This window comes from Mesoplodon mirus, assembly GCF_964341445.2.
Source record: "Mesoplodon mirus genome assembly, chromosome: 10".
NCBI classification, from domain to species: Eukaryota; Metazoa; Chordata; class Mammalia; order Artiodactyla; family Ziphiidae; genus Mesoplodon; species Mesoplodon mirus.
Genome location: NC_138986.1, coordinates 37,414,581 through 37,432,682, shown reverse-complemented (window position 1 = coordinate 37,432,682; position 18,102 = coordinate 37,414,581). Strand labels below are relative to the sequence as shown.

At 35.7% G+C, this 18,102-nt stretch overlaps 1 protein-coding gene across 2 annotated transcripts in view; it reads left to right on the top strand.

The window, feature by feature from the left end:
• The window catches only part of NKAIN2 (sodium/potassium transporting ATPase interacting 2), a gene marked incomplete at both ends in the record, with an annotated part of 979,365 nt that overhangs the window by 633,097 nt on the left and 328,166 nt on the right, over positions 1 to 18,102 (top strand). The gene's annotated exons all lie outside the window — the stretch shown is intronic.

Sequence of the window (18,102 nt, the reverse complement as noted above, 5' to 3'; positions counted from 1 at the left end):
TAATTTTAAATTATCAGGATAATGTTAGTCTAAAGGATAAATAGGTGAATTCTATCATTGTAAAATCACAGTCCCTCAAGTCAATTTAAGCTCACTTAGCTTTATTAAACTATCAATAATATTCTTTTGTCCTTTCTTCATTCTTTTTAATTTAAAACACAAATTGATGAAATACGGCCTAAGGGTTAAATCTGGCCCTCAGTCTGTTTTTGTAAACAAAGTTTTATTGGAACCCAGCCATATCCATTCATTGACCTCTTGTCCATGGCTTCTCATAGGCTACAAGGGCACAGTGGAATAGTTGCAACAGAAACTAGATGGCCCACGAAGTTTAAAACATTTGGCCTTCTGAATGGGACCTCAAAACACTAAATTCTAAATATATCATAGCAAAGTGTATTTTTGAAAAACTATATCTTCTGCCCTAATATGAATTTCTTACTTCTTTAGAACAAACATAATTTTATATGTAATTTTGGGGTCCTGGAATAAATATCCTTCTAGTCCACCATTCTTTTTTTTTTTTTTTTTTTTTTGTGGTATGCGGGCCTCTCATTGTTTTGGCCTCTCCCGTTGTGGAGCACAGGCTCCGGACGCGCAGGCTCAGTGGCCATGGCTCACAGGCCCAGCCACTCGGCGGCATGTGGGATCTTCCCGGACCGGGGCACGAACCCGTGTCCCCTGCATCGGCAGGCGGACTCACAACCACTGCGCCACCAGGGAAGCCCAAATCCACCATTCTTAAACTATGCTTTCTGTTGTTTTTCTCTTTTTCTAATATATAACTTATTAGTCAATCTCTGGCATATTCAAAGGCAGGCAGAGTCCCAAGACAATTACATGTATAACTCTCAATTTTTATTGCACATAGACCATATTAATGCATCAGCTGCTTTATTAAAATATTTGGAAAGTATTTATACACTAAAATGTGTGCTGAGTCTAAATGCTTCACTGAGGAATAAATAAAAGTTGTCATCTCAAATCTAGTAATAAAGCATTGATACCATTGAGAGCCTACTCTCTTATACAAAGTATTCTGATAGTCTGTGGATCCAAAGAACTCAATGACAAATTCTGTTTAATAATTTAAGTAAAGATATTTAGACAGAGATGGGAGCTGACCAGGAGGTTTGAAAGATGAGGTGACCACAGATAAAGCAGACAGAAGTAAGGGTCTTAGTAAGATTGGCTATGAAATAAAGTGCTCCTTTGCTTTAGAATTTGAAAAGCATTGTACTATTTAATAAGATATGCAAATTGCAGTTCCTAAATTCAACACCATTTATGGCTTTGAGATTTCATTCATTGTAGTAACCAGTTGTTGTTGTTTTGAGAACTATGTGGGCAAATTCTTAATTAATTAATTAATTTTATTTTTGGCTGCCTTTGGTCTTTGTTGCTATGCGTGGGCTTTTCTCCAGTTGCGGCGAGCAGGGGCCACTCTCCGTTGAGGTGCGCGGGCCTCCCATTGGGCGGCCTCTCCTATTGCAAAGCACAGGCTCTAGGCGCACAGGCTTCAGTAATTGTGGCACGTGGTCTCAGGAGTTGTGGCTCACGGGCTCTAGAGCACAGGCTCAGTAGTTTTAGCGTACGGGCTTAGTTGCTCCATGGCATGTGGGATCTTCCCCGACCAGGGCTCGAACCCACGTCCCCTGCATTGGTATGTGGGCAAATTCTTAAAGAGCAAATTCTCATATTTGTTAATACTTTTTCTTATATTAATGCCTCACAAGTACACTAGACTAAATAAAACTTGCAAAATGCTGTTGGAAACGTCCTATGACAATTTCATGTTCTTCTGTATGCCTCACTGCTAAAGAATTAGGTGGCTCTTCTGAAAAGAGACTCTGTGGACCTTATGTCAAAGGCTGTGGGACTTGTAAGATGCCAGTCCACCATCATCCCTACATCCAACCTTTCATCTGTAACTCATTGATGCACCATATCAGTTCTGCCAAATGATGTGTCAAAACCTAGGGAAAAAAAAATTAACCAAAAAGTCCTTAAGACACAGTGTGCAAATAGTCATTAAAAGCAGTAATTATAGCCACAAATAAAAGGACAATCTTTAGATACTAACCAATAATAGCTCTTTTCAAGTATATGTACCTGTATGAGTAAGCATCAAAGTCAGTATTACCAACTACTAATACAAATCACTGCTGCCTATCAGTGAGAGCCAAAGTATATCAATAAAAATTTATGCTTTAGATTTTCTTAGAGTTGTATTTAGGGGGAAATTTTCTGCTTGTTCAAGGTTGTATCTGCCAAGTTTCATTATTTTAGTGGTACCCTTTCCCCTTTGTAAGCCATTTTAAGTTCTTTATTACAAAGAGGGGAAAGTAAATAAACAAATTGGGCAAAATCAACACAGATGATATTAAAACAAACACCCCTTGAGCTTGCTTCTGCTGGGTTTTGGCTCTGTTTTCCATGAACATGCTATGTAAGCTGATTAATGCATCTCTTATCCCATTTGGGAGAACAAAGTGATTCTTCAAACAGAGATACCCACAGCATTCAAAACTGCCCATGATATTTGTGCTCAGGATGTTTGTTCTAGTGGTATATATGTGTTTGTGTGTGTGCATGTGTGTGCAAACCCTCTTTATATACACATATTTTTTCAATTAAAAATGAAAAACGTACATATTTTAAAGAAGGTAAAAAAGAACACCATGACTAATACATACTAGGTGTTAAATGTTTGAGAAATGTTGTAGGTGTCAAAGTAACTTTCTTTGACATAACTTGTGTCAATAATTACGCTTACAAATTATAAGCAAGTAGAACTATTTTGGAGCTTCTCTGTCATATATATTTCCTATACCTCTCAAGAGGAAGATTTTATTATCTTATACATATAGATACTTTGTTCAAGAGTAGATCCATGGTTCTTTTGATCCAATTGGACATCAAGCAATACATTCATCTAGACTAGAACATTCTAGAGCTATTCCAAAATAAGTTCTTTGAAAGTATGTGGAAAAACTTCTCAAGCCATAAGAAGTGGGTATTAGACATGCAACTCAATTGATTTTGACATAAGTGGAAATCACCAAAATTAAAAGCGGATTTCAGTTAACATATGTGCATCTCTGTTTTGTGGGCCTGAGCAGGATGGCCTCACTTTATATATCTCTTTCCAATTATGAGTTATTTTCCGAACCAGGCTTTCAGAGCACATATCTCTAGTTTCTGCTAAGAATCAGTCTAACAGTTGATACTTTGGTACTTATGCTACAGCATATTATCACTTTCCAAAACAACATAACAGTTTTTTTTTTAAGTCAAGCAAAATGGTTAAGCTTGCAAATTTAACAGAACCTAAAGATAGAAAATGTAAAAGACCTGTAGATTTTCTTCCATGGGTAGATGTAAATGCTAATGAAGTGTTCCTTAAAACAAATTTAAATTAAACCATGAGCTACCTTCAACGAATATATGAAAGTTCAAGAAGAATTGAAAATGCAACTGCCATTAGGATCAGACAGAGTACCAATGTGCTGATGGGCCACATTCTCAGGGGGAAGGTAGTTTTCCTTCTCCTGCATATTAATAATGACAGGTGGTGCTGGAGATAATTTTAACCAGATTATGGTGAACTGTAGTTCTGATTCAAAGGCTTTTTTCACTGCTTTGTTTGAATAAAGTATGACTGAACACAGTTTAAAATTCATTTATTTCCCAAAAGCATTTGAAGATTTTTGTGAGAGAACTGATGAGGTACTTGCTTTTTTTTTTTCAAAAATAAATAAATAAATCTTTGAAAAACTTAAAGCACTGATTTTTAAAGGGCCTCGCAGACATTTATGTGAAGATAGCTTTCTCTAATTCCTGAATGTGAAGATGCCTGTTCACAGAGCTTCTAGACCTGAAGTGTGTATGCTTGCATGTGTGTGTGTGTTTATAAAGAATGCATAGAAAAATAATTTCTTATCCTTGGACTTTTAAAACAAAGCTTCTCCTAATTGGCAAGATATGGAAATCATTTCAACCAAGAAGTGAAAACTTATATCTCTTTGGTGTTTACATCTTACAAGAAAAAGTGTTTTTTCTAAGTAAGCTTAGCTTTGACTAGCATCTGCCTCTTGGTCAAATTTGAGGCATGTGACTCTCATTCAAAAGCCTTGAAGGAAGCTTTAAATCAAGCAAACCCATTTCTTTTATGAACTCAGGCACCTGCATGCGTGTATGTGTGTGTATGCATGTGTTTGAGAACCTAAGAATAAATGTATACTCTGCTGATTTTTGACAGGCATGTTTAAGGCATAGTCTCATTTGCTAAAACAATCAAAAGCAAAAATATAATCAAAATTCTCAGATACCAAGTTTTTAAACCAATTGAATATTAGTCAATGTTAGGACTTTAAATTATTCAGACAAGGATTTCCTTTTTTAAAGAAATGTTATGTGCATTGTGCTAACAGAAGAAGTATATGTGAAGATAGCACCAAATCATTATAGCTCAAGTCATTTATCTTTATTTAACAATCACTTATATCTTGCTTACTATATACCAACCTGTTTGCAAATATGAACTCACTCCTCTTAATATAATGAAGTGAGGACTTTTTGTACCCCTCTTTTATTTCTTACATGCACATGACATTGAAACACAGACAAGCCGAGGTCCAAAAGCTCATGAAAATGGTGGGCCCCAGATATGAATTTAGGCAGCCTTCTGTTTATGGCAGTTATTTTGACAACATCAAAATCTGCGTGCTTAACCACATACCCAACCTCCTTAATCAGTGTCACCCTTTAAACTGAAAACACTTTATAAATTCTGAGTCTGGGACTTCCAACCAAAGTTAAATAATCCTGAAAAAGAAAGGAGAAAGCTATACCACTCTGAACTAATTCTTTCTGTCAAATATCCAAAATACTTAAAAAGCATCCCTTATAAATCTCTTTCAAGGGGTAATAGATTTGCTCTAATCCTTAACCAAAGTAGAATATAAGAGCTACTGTGGGTATAAGTCTTAGTCCACAAAGGTAAATGAGCTAGAAATATGCCTTAGTGCTTCAAGCCCAACTTAGATTTTTAAACTCTGAGCCTCCCTGTAAGGGTCCACACCAGGTTTCTGTTCTTTCCCTAGCATCATCCATAGTGTCAGGATATTGAGGAGGAGGAGGAAGTTGGGTCCTCTGCTCTTATAAGCGGTCCACACAGGTTAGGAATGAGATGGCTATTTTTCCAATTCTGGAGACCTGTTAATTTTCTGCTACTTTGTACTACGTGTTAAGAGCTAGGAATCTTGCCAGGTTGCATGTGATCCTGCCTGCTTGGAACTACCTGTTGGGCCCTTCCCCAGTAGTGCCACCCCTGCCTAATCCTCTAAAATAATTTCTCTCTCTCTTGTCTCTATCTCTCTCTTTCTCTTTGGATGTTTGGGAGAGAAGTCCAGGGTTTTCTTCCATGATCTGGTCAAAACTCCCTGAAAATGCCAATAATTATCCTTTTGCAAAGACCTTCAGTGCTTTGCACACAAACCCAGGGAGACTGGCAGGTTATTTTGGGTTTCTGCTCGTCCACAGTTTCTCACTTGAGGTAGTGAGAACAAAGTCAACTACCTGCTAACATGGGGAAAGGGGAGGAGGACAATTCTAACTCAAACATGCAAGTTTCTTCTTATAAATATTATTCTCGTCTCAGAATGATTGCCCTTCTCTTGCAGAAAACACAAAGAACTTTTTTCCTAAAGCCAAGCTTTCAGAGGTTGAGTATATTCTACACTAACAGGTATAAGGAAAGGGCTTTTAAAAGAAGAATATTTATCTTAATATTAGTTGCACTATTAGATCAGAAAACAATGTTGTTTGACAAACACTGCTGTATTTATCAAATAAAAACTAGATGGTACATTCAGCATACAGATCTTTTTTAATGCCACTCTCAAATAAAAGGAGCCAAGCGTTCCTTGAAGAAATGACTGATTCTAGGGCTACAGCAGAGAACATGGAGATGAGCCTGGAATATCTGGTAACACCAGGAAGTAAGAAAATGATAACACACACACACACACACACACACACACAATGAGGATATGCCAAAGGGATATAGGAGCCAACAGAAAGAGCTCCAAATGGTCAAAGCTGGAAGAATTTAGCAAAAAAATCAATAACAGTGTTGGATTATAACTCAAATATCTCTGAGTCTATACCAAAATAAATAAATGATTAAATAGAGAATAGACAAGTCTCCTGTGCAGAAAATTTCAAATAACATTTGTAGATAGTATGTCCTCCAGAAGGTAGAGCATAACTATCCACTTCTTAAGTGTAGGCTGCCCATAGTGACTTCCTTCCAGAGAGTACAATATGGAAATGGCGGGGGGGGGGGGAAGTAACTTTACAGTGAAAATCCTGACAAATACCATCTCAGTCAGATGATCAAGGTTAATATCAATAGTAGTCATACATCATGTTGATAGCATGTAGTTTTTTTTTTTAATTGGGGTATAGTTGCTTCACAATGTTGCACTAGTTTCTTCTGTACAGCCAACTGAATTAGCCATATATATACACATACGCCCTCCCTTTTGGATTTCCGTCCCATCTAGGTCACCACACAGCATCGAGTAGATTTCCCCAAGCTATACAGCAGGCTCTTACTAGTTATCTATTCCATCATAGCAGTGCATACATGTCAATCCCAATCTCCAAGTTCATCCCACCACCTCCCTTTCCCCCCTTGCTGTTCATGTGTTTGTTCTCTAAGTCTGCATCTCTATTTCTGCTTTACAAATAGGTTCATCTGTATCATTTTTCTAGATTCCACATATATGCATTAATATATGATATATTTTTTCTCTTTCTGACTTACTTCACTCTTTTTGACAGACTCTAGGTCCATCCACATCTCTACAAATGACCCAATTTCATTTCTTTTTATGGCTAAGTAATATTCCATTTATATATATATATATATATATATATATATATATATATATATATATATATATATATATATATATACACACTATGTCTTCTTTATCCATTTGTCTGTCGGTGGGCATTTAGGTTTCTTCCATGACTTGATTATTGTAAATAGTGCTGCAGTGAACATTGGGGTGCCTGTGTCTTTTTGAATTATAGTTTTCTCAGGATATGTGCCCAGTAGTGGGATTGCTGGGTCATATGATAATTCTATTTTTAGTTTTTTAAGGAACCTCCATATTGTTCTCCCATAGTGGCTGTATCAGTTTACATTCCCACCAACAGTGCAAGAGGGCTCCCTTTTCTCCACACCCTCTCCAGCATTTATTGTTTGTAGATTTTTTGATGATGGCCATTCTGACTGGTGTGAGGTGATAACTCATTGTAGTTTTCATTTGCATTTCTCTAATAATTAGTGATATTGAGCATGTTTTCATGTGCCTTTTGGCCGTCTGTATGTCTTCCTTGGAGAAATGTCTATTTAGGTCTTCTGCCCATGTTTTGATTGTGTTGTAGTCTTGATAGGATGTGATGAGAATGGTGCTATCCCTTTGTGGTCCTTCTCCCAAAAAACACATTACCTCAGTCTAATCATGAGGATAAGAGACAAACAAAAATTGAGGGAAATGCTGCAAATTGTCTGACCAATATTCCTCAAAAATGTCAACGTCATCAAAAGCAAGGAATGTATAAGAAACTGTCATAGTCTAGAGGAGTATAGGGCAATCTGATGACTCCACATTAAATGTAATGTGGTCCGTTGGATAGGATCCTGTAACAGGAAAAGGTTATTACGTAAACTCTAAGGATATCTGAATAAAGTATGGATACTGGTTAATAATAATGTATTGATATGTATTTAGTAGTTGTGACAAATGTACCATACTAATGTAAGATGTTAATAAGGGAACAGGTTGTGAAGCATACAGGAAATGTCTTTCTACTATCTTCACAAACCTTTTGTAAATTTAAAACTGTTATAAAATAAAAGGTTTATTTTAAGAATTCAAATGGTAACCTAACAATCTATGGGATGGACTGAGTCAGCTCATTGAGCTTGCCCGGCCATATTGTCTCAGCCAACGTACACCCCCAATGCAGCCCTTTACACAGTGATGTGGCAGAAAGAATTCTGTCAGTGACAAAAATTATGGCATGGGAGAGAGTTAAAAATTAAAAGCTTTACATTTTTAAGTTTATTATTGAATCACTTATTTGCTCAAAAATATATGGAAAGAAATTTAAAAAGAAAATCTCAAAGCAGCAAGTTTTCTTAAATGGTAATTTTCCTTCTTTTGGTTTGTTTGTTTGAGAGTCTGCAGTAGAATACAATTTGAGAGCTTTATGGAGAAATTATAACTACTGCTATTTTTTTTTCCAATTCAGGCATGTAAAGGGATATTAATATGCAGTTTTGTTTCTTTTAAAGAAAGTAAAACAAACAAAAAGAAAAAAGAGTAGCAGATTGAATTCAGATAAAGGTACTAAACCCAATTAGAAAGAACATTAAAAAACAAAATAACAAGCAATGGAAAAAACATAAGAGCAAGCATTCCTCTCTTTAGATGGAATCACAGCTGTATCTGCATCAACCAGATTACAGAGGAAAAGATGCTCCTATTTTGGATGCAGTTCAGAATTTGGCACCATCTCTCACCTTTTGAGGTCATTTGCTTTTTTGTTCATTACAATGCATAAACTTTGCTCATACCTTGTTAAATGCCAAATCAGTATAAGTGTAGTAATGAAGTTTGTTGTTTGTTTGTTGGAAAGTCTGCACAGCATATTGAGAGGCTTTTCATTTCAGGGCTTAAAATATTTAATGAGCAGGTGGCTTACTGCCAGCTACAACTTACTACTCACCCGCTATAAAGAGAAAAAACTATAAAGTTCAACATCAGTTACTCTTACATCCCGTTCAGGCCTAGGTTTGTAGGTTTGCAAGTACATTAGAAAAAGCTTACAGTGTGTGAAAAGAAAAGAGTATGTGAGACATAAAGGAGCAGATATTGTTAAGATATATGCCAGTGTCTGACCTTTCAGCTTATACATTTACTTTTCTTTATGATTATTAGAATTTGTAGTATTTTCTAACTAAAAATGCAACTTGCTTTACTTCCAAGATGTTGAGGTATCATCATCATCATCATTGTCATCATTACCATAGCTTTACTAGAAATAGGACCTTAAGTTCCTCCACTTGAATTTGCTTTGCAAAATTGTCTCTAGAGATATTTTTCTTCTTAAAATCTCTTTGACGTTACTCCACTTATTATTATTGATGTGTTAATAGAAAACTATAATTTCTGAAATTGCTTTATAGTGTGTGAAATTGTTCTCAATAACAAATTTCTGAAATGTAGTAACTTTAGGGAATCTAACAAGAAGAATGAAGCTTTAAATTCCCTTATAAATGATCAATTAATATAAGACTTATACACATCAAAGAAGAGACTGTGCAACCCAAAGAAGGTTCACAGATGCTTGTGAACTCTTATTGGATTTGATACTGGACACTTAGAAGAAACCTGTTTATTAGTGATTTGTTTCCTGGAAAGTTAGAGATACCAAATTTTTGTGCAATGAGTCACTCCAAAGGAAAGACATTATCGTAAGAATTATGACAAGTACTCTGGCTTGTGAAGAAGAAAATCTTATTCCCAGCCTTGAGCTGGCATAATATGACTCTGATGATACCCTTGGGTCTCAGACTCTACATCATTGTAAAAGAATCGGGGAAGAATGGACTATGAGATCTTTTCCAGCTCTAAAATTATTTCATTGTATAAACACAGATATTTTTATCCTCTACAAAACAATTAGTACCATATATCATTTTGTAAAAGTCTGTTTAGGAGTAGTTCAATCACATCTGCCATTATCAAGTAAAAATTGCAACTCACTTTAATCTGTGATAGTATTATCTTAATCAGCTGCTAATAAATCAGTTGTTCTAAATTATATTTTCCAAATCTTTGATACAGACTTTTATCATTATTGAAATTTAGGGACAGAAGTGTTTCCTATTTCAAAGATTTAATGAAGTATTATTATTATTATTATTATTATTATTATTATTATTATTGCGGTACGTGGGCCTCTCACTGTTGTGGCCTCTCCCGTTGCGGAGCACAGGCTCCGGACGCCCAGGCTCAGTGGCCATGGCTCACGGGCCTAGTCACTCCGCAGCATGTGGGATCTTCCCAGACTGGGGCACGAATCCGTGTCCCCTTCATCGGCAGGCGGACTCTCAACAACTGCGCCACCAGGGAAGCCCAAAGCATTATTTTTATAAGTTCTTATTACCAGGTTATTTTATATCAAAACAGATCATAACTGAACTTCATTCTTATATAATTTATTCTGACTTTGAGAAATTCCTTTACATATTCATTAATAGAGAAATCTTGAAATCTGTGAATCCCAAAAGACCTGTAGTGTTTCTATAGAACATGTATGTTCTCAGTGGTGGTGCAGTTTTCTCTCAAGAGAGCGAAAATTGGTTTATTGAGGGAAAATAAAAAAAAAAATAGCTATTTTGAGTGTTTGAGGCCTTCCAAAGGGCCTTAGTACATATACAGATATAAGGATATCAGTGGCATTAAAATTTTATGGGGAATGATTAGGAAAAAAATGTCTAAAATGGTTTTTTAGGGGGACAATAATGAAGAAACGGTCACATCACTGAAAAGCCAAAGCAATTTAAATATGTATATTTAAACCCTCAAAACTGTATCTGGGTGAGAAAGCAGAGTGCCAAGTTAACTTCACAAAGCAAATTAAACTGGCTGAGTTATAAACCTTTCAAAAATTAGACATAATGAGCATGCAGACAGATCTTTAACTGTAGCGATTCCTTCAAGGACTGAGCCACTCTAACATCCTTTGGGAGCCTAATTGAAACTGATTATGGTTGACATCTCATAATAGACTTTAGTTTAAATGATTTCTTTTGGATCTAAAAGCAGTTTTGGTTCCATGTATTTCTAAAGTGTGCAGTATACTTCCTTTATTTTTTAATAATGATATGATGTCTAAAATGTTAAAATTTTAAAAGTATGTCCAACTGCCTTTGAAAACACAAACATGAACTAAACCAAAGTGTAGGCCACACGAATCACATTCTTTGTCTTCACTTGGTGTTTGTGTGGACTACTGAACTCCTGGGAGTTTTACATTTTGACAGGTGGAATCTTTAAGAGGATCTTTTTCTTTAACACTGTATTCAAGCAAAGCCTAGGGGAAAGTAACAGTTGCCATCACAGAACTGATTTCATTTTGTAAGTGTGTTTAAGAAAATTAATCGGCTTCTGTAATTCAGAATTACCAAGGAAGATGCACAATTTTGATATAATATTTGATTCTGTTGAGAATATGTGTGGGAGGTATATGATCAAATCGTTTTATATGGCAGAAATTTCCCTTTATATTATTTATGTTGAAAAATTTTTGCTAATAACAGTAGTAATCAGCTACACTTTATAAGAAATGCAGTATACAAACTGTAATACCAATGATACTAACAAAGCATAAATCATAACTGCATTATTGTAAAATGCTTCTGTTGCAGTGAATTTGTCAAGTTCTGATCATGTGAATTTTATTTTTGCCAACATCACTTCATATGCCATAGCCATGAAAGAATAAAAGGAAAGAAAATATGTTTTGCATCTATGTGTCATGCATTTCACTAAGAGATAATCACATCCAAGAAATGTGGAAATTGAGTCACAGAACAGTAAGTACATGTAATAGCGCAAATCAAGTCAGAAAATAGGGTGAGAATAGCACTACTGCTCATCTTTCCAACTCTGAGCATTAAGACTTATATCTCTTAGCACTCATATTTCCAATTTAAATGAAGGTAAATATATTTTCAACTTTTGACTTCCTAATTCAAACCTACCTAGAAAAAAAAGGAGCCTGTTGAGTCTGTACTCAGGACTAGAAAAAATGTCATGCAACAGAAAAAGGAGAATAAGTAAATGAATAATAAGATAAACTATGAATAAGAATATACATTTTATATTCCATCATAGTTCATAAAATTGGATTTTAAATCTATGTAAGGACAGAAGTGGAAACCACATGAGAATCTTGATATCTTAGAATCTCCAAGGAAATGAAAATTGTGTACAGTAGCAAAACTATAACAAGCAGTATCATAAATAAATGATTTTATTAAATATTTTTACATAAATCAACTAAAATTAGATAAAATGGCTTTTTAATATTTTATAATCAATAGCCATATTTAAAAAAAAACAAAATAGTGGTGAAAACTTCATATAATTTCCTAGCATTTTGCTCTGAAATCTTAAACAGCCCAAGAGCTTAGCACAGGCTACAACAATTGTAGATTGGAAGTCAACATAGGGTATGTCAAGTGCACTAGTCTAGAAACACTGGGCATAAGTGCACTTGCTAACTGAGCGACATCTCTGGGTACATTTCCTTTTCTTTTTTAAAGAGGTAGTTGGACTGATGCATGTTTCTGAAATCATTAGATCATGGCCAACTCTGAGAAAATGATAGCAGCTGTGCAGTAGCTATTCATAAAAATCCACATATTCAAAAATATTTTCATTTCAACAAGATTCTGTGTGTCCTTGAAGCCACTTTGTGGGACCCTTGGGACCCATTGGTTTCATGAACTCACAGTTCAGGAGCCTTGAATTGAGATTATTTTAAGGACTTCTTTCATCTACGATATTTTTGTCTATGTTTCTAAACCTAGTTTATTCTAAGTACCATGGATTGTATAAATTTATATTTTGAAGCAGAAATCAAATGGACTCTTTTTACTTAATTACATTTATGGAATACAGATAGATCCAAGTTTACTCAAGGAGAAAAGTCAACCAACCAAATTCAAGAGGGAACTTACATATGTAACTGGGTAAACCCTAAAATTCTTGAGTGATCCATGATCACAAGTCTGTTCCTAAATCATTCTCTAGTATAATCAGAAGGCCAGGTAATTAGTGTTTTTTATTATTGTTGTCTTTATCCTTCAATCAGAGTTGGACTTCCAACTCCCTAGGGAACTCCCTAGGAAAGACAAATTATAAATATCTGGTAGCAACACTTTAGATGCTAGTAAGAAAAAAGATTTTGTGGCAGTCAAAGATTTGGGTCAGAATTCCATTGCTTTCTTTTACTGGCTGGACAACTATGGCAATTTAATTTCTGACTCCAAACTTTCATTTTCTGTATTTGTAAAATAGAGTATAAAACCTCCAAAGCAGGTTTTTGTGAGATGACAGATTACAGGCATACCTTGTTGTATTGTGCTTCACTTTATTGTGCTTCACAGATACTGCAGTTTTTACAAATTGAAAGTTTGTGACAACTCTGCACTGTCAGATGATGGTTAACATTTTTTAGCAGTAAAGTATTTTTTAATTAAGTTATGTACCCCCTTTAAACTTAATGCTGTTTTACACTTAATAGAATACAGTACATGTAAACATAGCTTTTATTTTTTTTGACATATAGTTGACCTACAGTATTCTATTGGTTTCAAGTGTACAGCACAGTGATGCAATATTTTTATAGATTATACTTCATTTAAAGTTATTATAAAATGATGTCTATGTTTACCTGTGCTGTACAATATATCCTTGTAGCTTATTTATTTTTTATATAGTAGTTTGTACCTCTTTTCTCCTATCCCTACCTTGCTCCTCTCCCTTCCCTGTTCCCGCTGGTAACCACTAGTTTGTTCTCTATATCTGTGAGTCTGTTTCTGTTTTGTTAAATTCGTTTTTTAAATTCGTTTTTTAAATTACTTATATTTTAAATCAAAATATAAGTAATAAGATACAGTATTGTCTTTCTCTGTCTGACTTATAATACCCTCTAGGTTCATTCATGTTTTTGCAAATGTCAGAATTTCATTGTTTTTTATGGCTCAGTGGTATTCCATTGATATATACCACATCTTCTTTACCATTCATCAGTTGATGGACACTTAGGTTGCTTCCATATCTTGGGTATTGTAAATAATGCTGCTATGAACATTGAGTGAATGTACTTTTTTGAATTAGTGTTTTCATTTTCTTTGTCTATATACCTAAGAGTGGGATTGCTGGATCATATATTTGTTCTGGTTTTAGTTTTCTGAGGAACCTCCATACTGTTTTCCATAGTGGCTGCACCAATTTACATTCCCACCAACAGTATACTAGGGTTGCCTTTTCTTATATCCTCACCAACATTTGTTATTTGTGGTCTTTTGGATGATAGCCATTCTGACAGGTATGAGGTGACATCTCATTGTGGTTTTGATTTGCATTTCTCTGATGATTAGCAATGTTGAGCATCTTTTCATATACCTGTTGGCCATCTGTATGTCTTCTTTGGAAAAATGTCTATTCAGGTCTTCCTATGTTTTTGTTTTTTGGATATTAAGTTGTATGACCTGTTTATATATTATGGATATAAACACCTTATTGGTCATACCATTTGCAAATATTTTCTTCCATTCAGTTGGTTGTCTTTTCATTTTGTCAGTGGTTAAACATAACTTTTATATGCACTGGAAAATCAAAAAAATGTGTGTGACTTACTTTATTGTGATATTCACTTTATTGCAATTGTCAGGAATTGAACTCTCAATATCTTTCTGGTATGCCTGTACATGCAATGCACACACACATATACGTATGTATAAAAATCCTCCAGGGCAGGGTTTTACAGAGATAAGAGTACACATACATAATTACATATGTGCATGCATACATGTATGAATAAATATACATAGGTGTGTCTATGAATACACAAGTATACATGAATATATACATACATGTGAACATGTGCTCTGTGTGTGTTCTAGCAAGGTGCCCAGCGTATAAAAATTCCCTAAACAAGATAGCTTATATTGTCTTCAGCAAGACTCCTGGCAGCATAGAAAGCACCTTGTGCACATTAAAAAAAAAAGAAAAGAGCTCCTTCTGAACAAGAACATTATCAAAAGATGCTTACTCCTCCTGGCTAACACAAGCCAGTCTCGTGGCTCAGGACTAGATTTCACCCATTACTCATGCCTTGAGCTGGGCATCAAAAATGGCTCTGTTAGACATTAAGCTGTTCTCACTCTGGTTCTTGCTATGCCCTATACCAATAACTCTCAAAGGATGGTCCCCAGACCAGCAGCAGCATCACTTGGAAACTCGTTAGAAATACACATTCTCAGGCTCCACTTTTGATCTAGTGAATCAGAAATCTATGTTTAATCAGCCCTCCAAGTGGTTCAGATGCTTTCTAAAGTTTGAGAGCCACTGCCTCATACCAGGTTCCATTCTCCATTACACCAACAAGTCGTAAGTAGTGTGAGCAGACTCCGTCCTCCTCCTGTTTCTCTTCCTCCTCTGTATACTTCTCAACCAAAGAGAATTTACCATACCATGCTGAAGGGATTTGAGGACATTCATGTATTATAAAGAATAAAAGCTTCTTTGGCTTGGTGTTATACATTTTATTTCTTCTAAGTGTTACATCTCCTACTGAGAACCTCAGAGTAATGACAGCTCGTTATGCTTTCTTGGGGTTCCCTCAGGTAACCTCCCCATCCTGTGATCTCTATTTGCTTCTGCCTGAGCCCTCCTCTAATAAAGCCCCACCTGTGAGCAGGTCAGCAACTCAAATCGCCATCTATAGAGTGAGGCATTTGGGCAAAACCATACGTTCAAGTCAATGTTAAAGCTCCTTCTTTATGATCCGGTATACTCTGAGTTGTACAGGCAACTATGTTGATGCTATGAAGATCCAAAAGAGGTATAGACACCTGGATGATAACTCTGACTCTAAGTATGAGACGTGTGGATTTCTTTCATAAAGCTGAGTGGAAGAGTTTTGTCTTAGTTATTGTGTCTGAACCACCTTCATCTTTAACAAGCTGACTCTAAAGATTGCTGAGTTTCCATTTTCATTCTTGATGTTAGCTCTTAACCCAGGGCTTTTCTCACTCATCCTTTACATGTTATAAGGAACAGAGGGTAATAAGACAGTAGGGACTTCAAACAAAATGAAATAGATTGAAACACAGGGAGTGCGCTGAATGTTTCCCAAAACTCTTTTGCTAGTCAGCTGAAAGAAATATGAAGTTTGTCTCATCAACATCGGAATGTCACAACAGCAGGATTTCATAGGGACTCATTTGTGAAATATTTGGTATAATAAAAAGAATAGTTTATAAAGTAAAAATAGAAATGGGAAGTGGATAAATGCCTCAAATAGGGAAATACTGAAAAAAAACCCTCTTACTCTTTTATTTTGAACGTGTGCAATGTATCTCATTTTGTTTGTTTTTAGTAAGAACTTTTTCACATTTATTTGCTCTTCTCCTGTATATTTGGATATTGATCTTGGCTTTACCAATTCTCTCTACTGTTTTATATTAAAATAACATTTTTAAAAGCTAGGCAATGGAATGATATGAGCCTCAAATCTATAGGTTGAGTGTGGTCCCTTCTTAATATTGTCTAACATTCTAGGAATTTCTGATGCTTTTTCTTACTATAATCAGTAAACATTTTTTGCAGGGATTCGAGGACCTGTCCTTTATAGCATTCGAAAAAGGAAAGTTTACTTTTAGTTTCATCACCTTTCCTATTTCCCCATGTACCCATCCTCTTCACACTATTTCTTAGTTCTTCAGAGAACGAAGTGGGAGACCTCATTGGATGGATGTGACCTTCAAGTCCGGCTCTTGCTTTGCCCACCATCTGAATCTACAATTTTTTTTATCCTATGTGTGTTTCTTCACAAATCTTAGTTCTGACTACTATGATAATCTATCAATAATTTAAGCTAAGATAGTGGTTTAAATGTATGTTTTCCCAAGGTTATAGATAAGTCTTTGGTAGGTTATGCATAAAGTCTTCTCAAGACTCGAATCAAAGGAACCACAAGGAGGTTTACTGGGCCCCTCCAAGTAACTTTCAAGCAGTGTGTCTTACAACTTGTGAATTTAAGGAGTTTATGCTAAAGTATTTGATGAAACAAATAATCATAGAAAATAAATATCTATTCCCATTCATAAACAGTATTATTTGCCCATGTGCCCAGAGGTGTCTAAATTTCTCACTGATATTCCTGATATATTTAGATGTTCTGCTTCCAATGATTCTGTTCATTCAGGGTCTCTACTCTAGAAGCTGATAGTCTTCTTATTTACCAAGGTCGCTTCAATGTGCAAAAAACAAAATACCATGGAAGAAGATGAGGTTCCAACCTTATTAGAGTGGCCTTTATCTGATGATGGAGACAGCCATTTGACACAAGAAAATCCTCCTTTTAATTTCTAAACTATGCAAATATGCCCACTCTTAAAATTCCACCAGTTTAATTTACTAAGAATTTTAATATATTAATCTTCCCAAATGACGTGACCTTTTAACAAGGGATTTCAACATAGTGACTAATATGAGAATTGCAGACCATGTGGCAAGTCCACAAGGAATATCTATTTGAACAGTTGGATTTGCTCATTTTCCAACACTCACAGCAGTAATTGTTAGAGATTTAACATACCTTCTTATAAAAGAGATAAAGCAGGGCTTCCCTGGTGGCGCAGTGGTTGAGAGTCTGCCTGCCGATGCAGGGGACACGGGTTCGTGCCCCGATCCCGGAAGATCCCACATGCCGCGGAGCGGCTGGGCCCGCGAGCCATGGCCGCGGAGCCTGTGTGTCCGGAGCCTGTGCTCCGCAACGGGAGAGGCCACAGCAGTGAGAGGCCCGCGTACAGCAAAAAAAAAAAAAATAATAAAAAAAAAATAAAAAAATAAAAAAATAAAAGAGATAAAGCAGTATCCTTGTATATTGGAGATAAGGCTCTTCTTACCTTTATGTTTCTATTTCATATTTAGAAGCAAACAGAAGGTTGCTTTTATAAGGTGTTATAATGTCTTCCTGGTGTTTTAGAGTGTTAAGACTAAGAGACAGCTCAGAGAATATCTGCTCCAAAAGAATTTAGCCCCAGAAAGTGGACTTGCCCAAGGTTATGGAGGAAACTAAGAATGTGCCAACATAAGATCTCTTACCAAGTCCAGTTCTCTCTCCTTTGCACTGTAGCACCTTTCATGTGATTTTGTTTTCCTATCTTCCTGGAGTTATTCAGAGTAATGTTTGTTTATGTTCTTGATGTTAATGACA